Source organism: Drosophila guanche, unplaced genomic scaffold, assembly GCF_900245975.1.
Source record: "Drosophila guanche unplaced genomic scaffold, DGUA_6, whole genome shotgun sequence".
Lineage (NCBI taxonomy): Eukaryota > Metazoa > Arthropoda > Insecta > Diptera > Drosophilidae > Drosophila > Drosophila guanche.
In genome coordinates, this window is record NW_022995777.1 from 95,968 (window position 1) to 101,929 (window position 5,962).

Consider the following 5,962-nt stretch of genomic DNA (forward strand, 5'->3'; position numbering starts at 1 on the left):
ACACGAACTTATGCAAATGTAGCTGAGACTTTTAGCTGCGTGTTCTACACGCACTAATACTTGTAGCTGCGACGTTGGCAGAGGCCTGAGACTTCGCGACGCAAATTCTGCGGTGACGTTTCGCTTCCTTTAAATTGACAATCTACTATACTATTTGGTTAGTGCTTTCGCCAAACGATCGTCTGCAGTCGCTTCGAATCTTCTAACTTTGTAGACACTTCTCGGAACTACGCTAGTGTAATATCGCCAAACTGTTTGCAGGGTAATTGTACATATGCATTTACATACACAAAATAATACATGTACATATATGCATATGTATATATAAATGGATGTTCATATGTATGTACATGAGTATGGTCTATCACCCGGTAGTCGATAAGTTAACGGGTAAATCACAGAAGAAAACTTTTCCGAACTGTATGTATGTCATAACAAATCTAACTTTTTGTCTGCTTGGTACCAAACCGACTTTTTCTTATAGACAGGGTTTTAAATTGTTGTAATGAATAATTTTTTTTTTCTATGGAAGAACTTTTTTTTAAGAATTTTTAAAGTCTGGTATTTTTTGTAGCGTTTTTTTTAGTCACTTTGTTTTTTCACATGGCTTAAGTATCTTACATCTGGATGTAGAATTTAGAAATTCGATTAAGCTGATAAATACATCTAGAATGTATACCCAATGACGTTGGGGTTTTAGCTTACCGTTTGAAAACTATTAAGCTTTGAAATGCAAAAATGTGGATTTTTGTGGGGATTTTTTACGAAATATTCAATTAAAAAACTCGGGAAAAGTCATGTGTCCACAATTTTTGTATGAAAAGGTGCATTATTTGGGCGTCGTTTAGGGTATTGCTCTTCAAAATCTATGGAGAGACGGCTGAGCTGGTTCTGGTCTGGATCGAAGCGGAAAAAAGTGTCGAGTAGTGTAATCAGTCTCAAAGGATAGACATGCCTGTCTGTCCGTCCTGTTGAGCGACTACTTAGTGCTCAGAGACTAGAAGAGCTAGGGAAACAAAATTGTTCATCATGGCTGAAGGTAAGAACACCGTTACAACTGTATTCACCAAGCCCTTTTCCACGCCAACAAAGTACGAAAATCTGTGGCATGATAAACTTTAAAGATACTAGAAACAAAAAATGTTACAATATGGTAGATAATTACCATATCTATCAGATCGATAAATCAAGATCATTAATTTCTATCTAGCTATTTCTAGGCCACCTAGAGCTGGGATTTTATTGATTTAATTTAAGCAAAAGGGTAAGAATATAATGTAATGGAGTTGTGATGCTTCACCCTGATATCGCTGGAAACTTCAAAAATATAACTTCTAGTGCGGACTCGAAAAAGCCAACAGCATTATTTTCTTTTATGAAGGAAAATATTGCCAGCTAAACTAAGACCCCAAATTTTTTATTTTATTTGAATTATATAAGAAAACTCAACTGGAAAATTGAAAATACTGTGCCTAACAATATTCTAGCATTCCAGCAGTTTCAAGTTAGTCTGAGAGGATCTCCCCCAGAGCAAGATAATTTTATTAGACAAACGAGCCTCCTTAAACGCTGGCAATACAAAATATTGTTATTTGCAGGCTGGAACCAGAACCAAATAATGGTATCCCTTCCAGCGCTTACTCATTCTCTCTCTCACTCTGTCTCGTGCAGCGGAGGGCGGAGTGATGTACATTTATATGTATTTACATACAAGTAAATGACCGATGTACCAAAAATATTCGAAATGTAAAAATAGTGCCATAAAATGGGGCACCACTTTCAATTCCTCTAAAACTGTGCATGTCACTGTGCAATACACTCCGAAATACCCTGGAGCCTGAGGGTATATTCATTCGCAATATTTGCTGGAAAAATTCTTCAAACTGCCACATTTCACCCCTATCTCGGAGTTCGTCTGGATACTAAGCTGCAATGCCATCATCACATCACGGTAACTCTCACTAAAATCAAGGCTAGAGTAAAGAAACTTCACTGGCTGCTGAACAGCAACAGTAAGCTATGCCTAAATTCAAAGGTTACTCTTTATAAGCAAAGCATCGCACCTATCTGGCAATATACACTGCCTGTTTGGGGTCCCCTTGCCTCTAATCTTGAGTTTGGTCGCCTATTACTAATGCCCCATGGGCACTAATGCCCATAGTGGAACCGAAGAGAATTTGTACCCTACCAGCAGACGCGTCGAATAGAAGGGGATGAAGGGTACATCCAAATTTTTAAAATAGCGGCTAGCGAGAATGTCTATTTTCCAAAATATATTGGCATAATTTTAACTTTCTTAAAACATCTGCCAATTTTTGTATGCTTTTTGATGCCACACCTACATAAGCGCTTGTACTATTTTTTCCATTTAATGAAAAGACCGATAAGTCAAAAGAGCATTCAAATTAATCGAGTTTAAATTTGTAATGGTGGGATGGTACAGAAGTCTGGATGAAAAACTTGGTTGCTCTAGCTCTTATGGTCTCTGATTACTAGGTGCTCATAAGGACGGGCAGACGGACGGGCAGACGGACGGGCAGACAGAATTGGCTATATCGACTGGCTTTTGATGCTGATCAAGAATTTATATACTTAATGGGGTCAGAAACGTTTCCCTCTGTGTGTTTAATTTTTTCCGCACAAATACAATTTACCCTATATACTCTTCGAGTACCGGGTATAAAAAGCATTTTAAAGAGACGCAGACTTTTAAATGCCAACATGACCAGTACCAGAATGGTACGGGGCTAAAAAAAATAGCGAAAACTATCAAGTCAGGGCTGAAACCTGTAATGGACGGCTGCTGAAGTAGCCGTTAGCAGACAGGGCTGGAGAAGGAGAAGAGACAGCGGCCTCTGTTGTGGATCCTGGGAGGCTGTAAGAGGGTTGCGGAGGATGGAGCAAGATGGCAAGGATGGAGAAGGAAATAGAAGATTGCGAGGGGCAGTTTCCGGGAAGATCGAAGATATGCCGCTTGTAATTCGTCAGAAACATGAAGAAACTATATAAGGAGGTCTCGTCGGCAAAAATAAGAAATTCGTGCGAGTGAAAAGGCTCTCGCTGATTAACCCTTTGAAGGCAATGTTAAAAAACACGAGTTTAGTTTGTTTCATAATTTCTTGTCTGAACGTTGATATGCAATGACTGCACCATCAAGTGGCCCATGCGACACCAAGCCAAAGCCTGTTACGGGCGGAACCCAGCAGAACGCAGCCCTCCTCCCGCCCAACCGACCGAGGGGCGCGAGCATGCAGGAAAGATAGATGTTAGGCTAATATTCCAGGAAAATTAGAACTAAACACAACTAAACTAGAGCAACTATAGCTAAGCAAGCAAAATTATTAAAGTCAGAAAAAAGACAAAGCTAAAATTAAACGGGAGAGGTAGGCTAGTATAAGAGATTTAAGAAGAGGAAGGGAGTTAGGTTAGGTTAGGTTGAGACGGTCGTCGGGACTTCACAGTCCCGACACACCTAGGCCGGTTTCGGCCCGTTGTGATTCAGCTTGGATCTTCTCCACTTCTCCTCCCGTTTGTCAGGGTGTCAGAAGTGCTTCCATCCAAATGTTCGGTGAATTAAATAATTAAATTATTAAATACTTAAAATACTACTATCTCGAAGCGAAAAAAAAAGAATTGTTCTATCTTCTGTCGACAGAAACACATTCAAACGACCCAAAATTGGAAGAACACAAGCGAATCAAGTGCAAAACGGCTATAAAAGAGCAGTAAATGAAGAAAAGGTTAATCTTACCTTAAATATTATAAAGTCACAAAACTACTCTCACAGAGATCGTAAGTGCCTACGCCTATACCAAAAGCTCAACTCGGTAAACCTGGCACAAAGCAGAACAATCAATAACCACCATCAAATATAATTGTAAAAAAAAAACAAAAAGGGACGTGTGAGATGCTTCTTACGCGTCACAACTTATATACCCGGTACTCAGTAGTAAATCTGTACCTTGTAGTCGTTTTCAATTTTTACATTTTGCATGTGTCTTACATTTTCATCTACAACACTTCTCACTCCAACTCGCTCTTTTCGCTCGACCCCCTCGAGTAGACCCGCACACTACACAAAGCAGAGTGTGAATGAGAAAAATGTGCAAAAAACAAATAAAAGCTGCGGGACGGGGTGGGTTAAGACACTGAACATTAATTTCTTCATTCTGGTTATAATATTGATCCGATCGGATCCCAATTTGGTGATCGGATATATATGGCCATTCCCTACGGAAGGGGGCGTGGCTCATTTTTGAAATACACCTGTTTCAGTGTGAGCATATAGCAGTCTGGATGCAAAATTTAGTGGCTCTAGCTCTTATAGTCTCTGATAACTAGCCGACAAACAAGACGGACAGACAGACATGGCTCTATCGACTCGGCTATTGATGCTTGATCAAGAATATATATACTTTATGGGGTCGGAAACGCTTTCTTCTGTGCGTTACATACAACCGTTATTCGCACAAATACAATATACCCTATTTACTCTTTGAGTACCGGGTATAAAAAGTGGATCGTGTGCTATGGCAAATGAGGCTGGTGAAACACATAGCGAGTCGGTGGCATTTGGAGCTGCTCCAAGTGGTGGAAGTTTTAGTGCCAACGCTGCACACAGCACACAATTCCCTGCGTCCCGGACTACATTTCTGAAGCTAAAAACTAGGTCTGTTTTCGATAGGCTAGAATCCATACGCACGGATATGGATAGTGAGAAGCTGTGCCAAATAGATGAATATGATCTGCAAGGACTGTTGCAATCGTTGACTGTACTGGAATCTAATTTTGCTGTGGCGCATAACAGCTTAGAGGAAATGGATTTTGAGTCCATGTCCAGTGAAGTACCTGCCAAATTCGACTCGTCCATATTATCCCTGCGGACCATTCTTCAGCGCGAGTTTGGAAGTCGGTCCAGCACCAAGCACTGTTCGACAATAAACCCCAACTCAAGTGCATCCCAATAAATCGTCGTTATGGCCAATCGATCTCGGTTGCCTCAGCTGGAGCTGCCAAAATTTAGTGGAATTTACACGGAGTGGGCCAATTTCTTCTCAAAGTTCACCGCGATCATTGACAAGAAGTCCGAGCTGACCCCTATCGAAAAGCTGCAGCATCTACGTTCCTGTTTGAGTGGCGCAGCCCTCAATACCATCAGCTCGTTGGAGATAAATGAGGCTAATTATATCGTGGCAATATATATTTAAAAGCGTCGCTTTGATAATAATAAGCGTTTTATTTTGCAGGCACACATCATAGGGATATTTGGGTTGGAGAAGGCTGACGCATCGGTGGGCAAGCTGAGGGAACTGACAGAGTCACCTCACATATTCGAGCAATGGAATCGCTGACAAGTAAGGAAGAAGTAGCAGGCTGTATTCGTGTACAAACAGTACTTCAGAAGTTGGAAAAGGCCACTCAGAACAGGTGGGAGGAAACTCCGTTGAATCAGGAGCTGCTTTCGTGGGAAAAATTGTCGGGATTTTTGGGAAAAAGATGTCGATCACGTTAAATGCGGATCAATCGACGCAAGTGCAAAATCAGTTTAGCTAGTCAGGAAAAACCGTGAGTACGCATCATAGAAAATCTTTCGTCGCATCGAGCGCCCGCGGTTCTTGTTTGTTATGCGAGGGCACTAACCATATGATTGCCAATTGCCAATGGCTTACACTTCTGTCGCCTCTGTCGTCATGTGGAAGCAAAGCGGCTCTTATTATGCCTTAATTGCCTACGAAAGGGCCATCACATGAAGGATTGTAAATCCGGTTCCTGCCGCACTTGCCGATCGAAGCACCACACGCTTTTGCATTTAATTCTTTCAACTGAGACTATTCAATCTGTTTGTACGAATAAAGCCTCGCAATAACAACCAAGTCATACTGCTATGGTTGCCATGTCGTCCTCATTGCCCCAAGCCCTAATATCCCACAGTCCTTCTGATGCTGTGCTATTAGCCATCGTA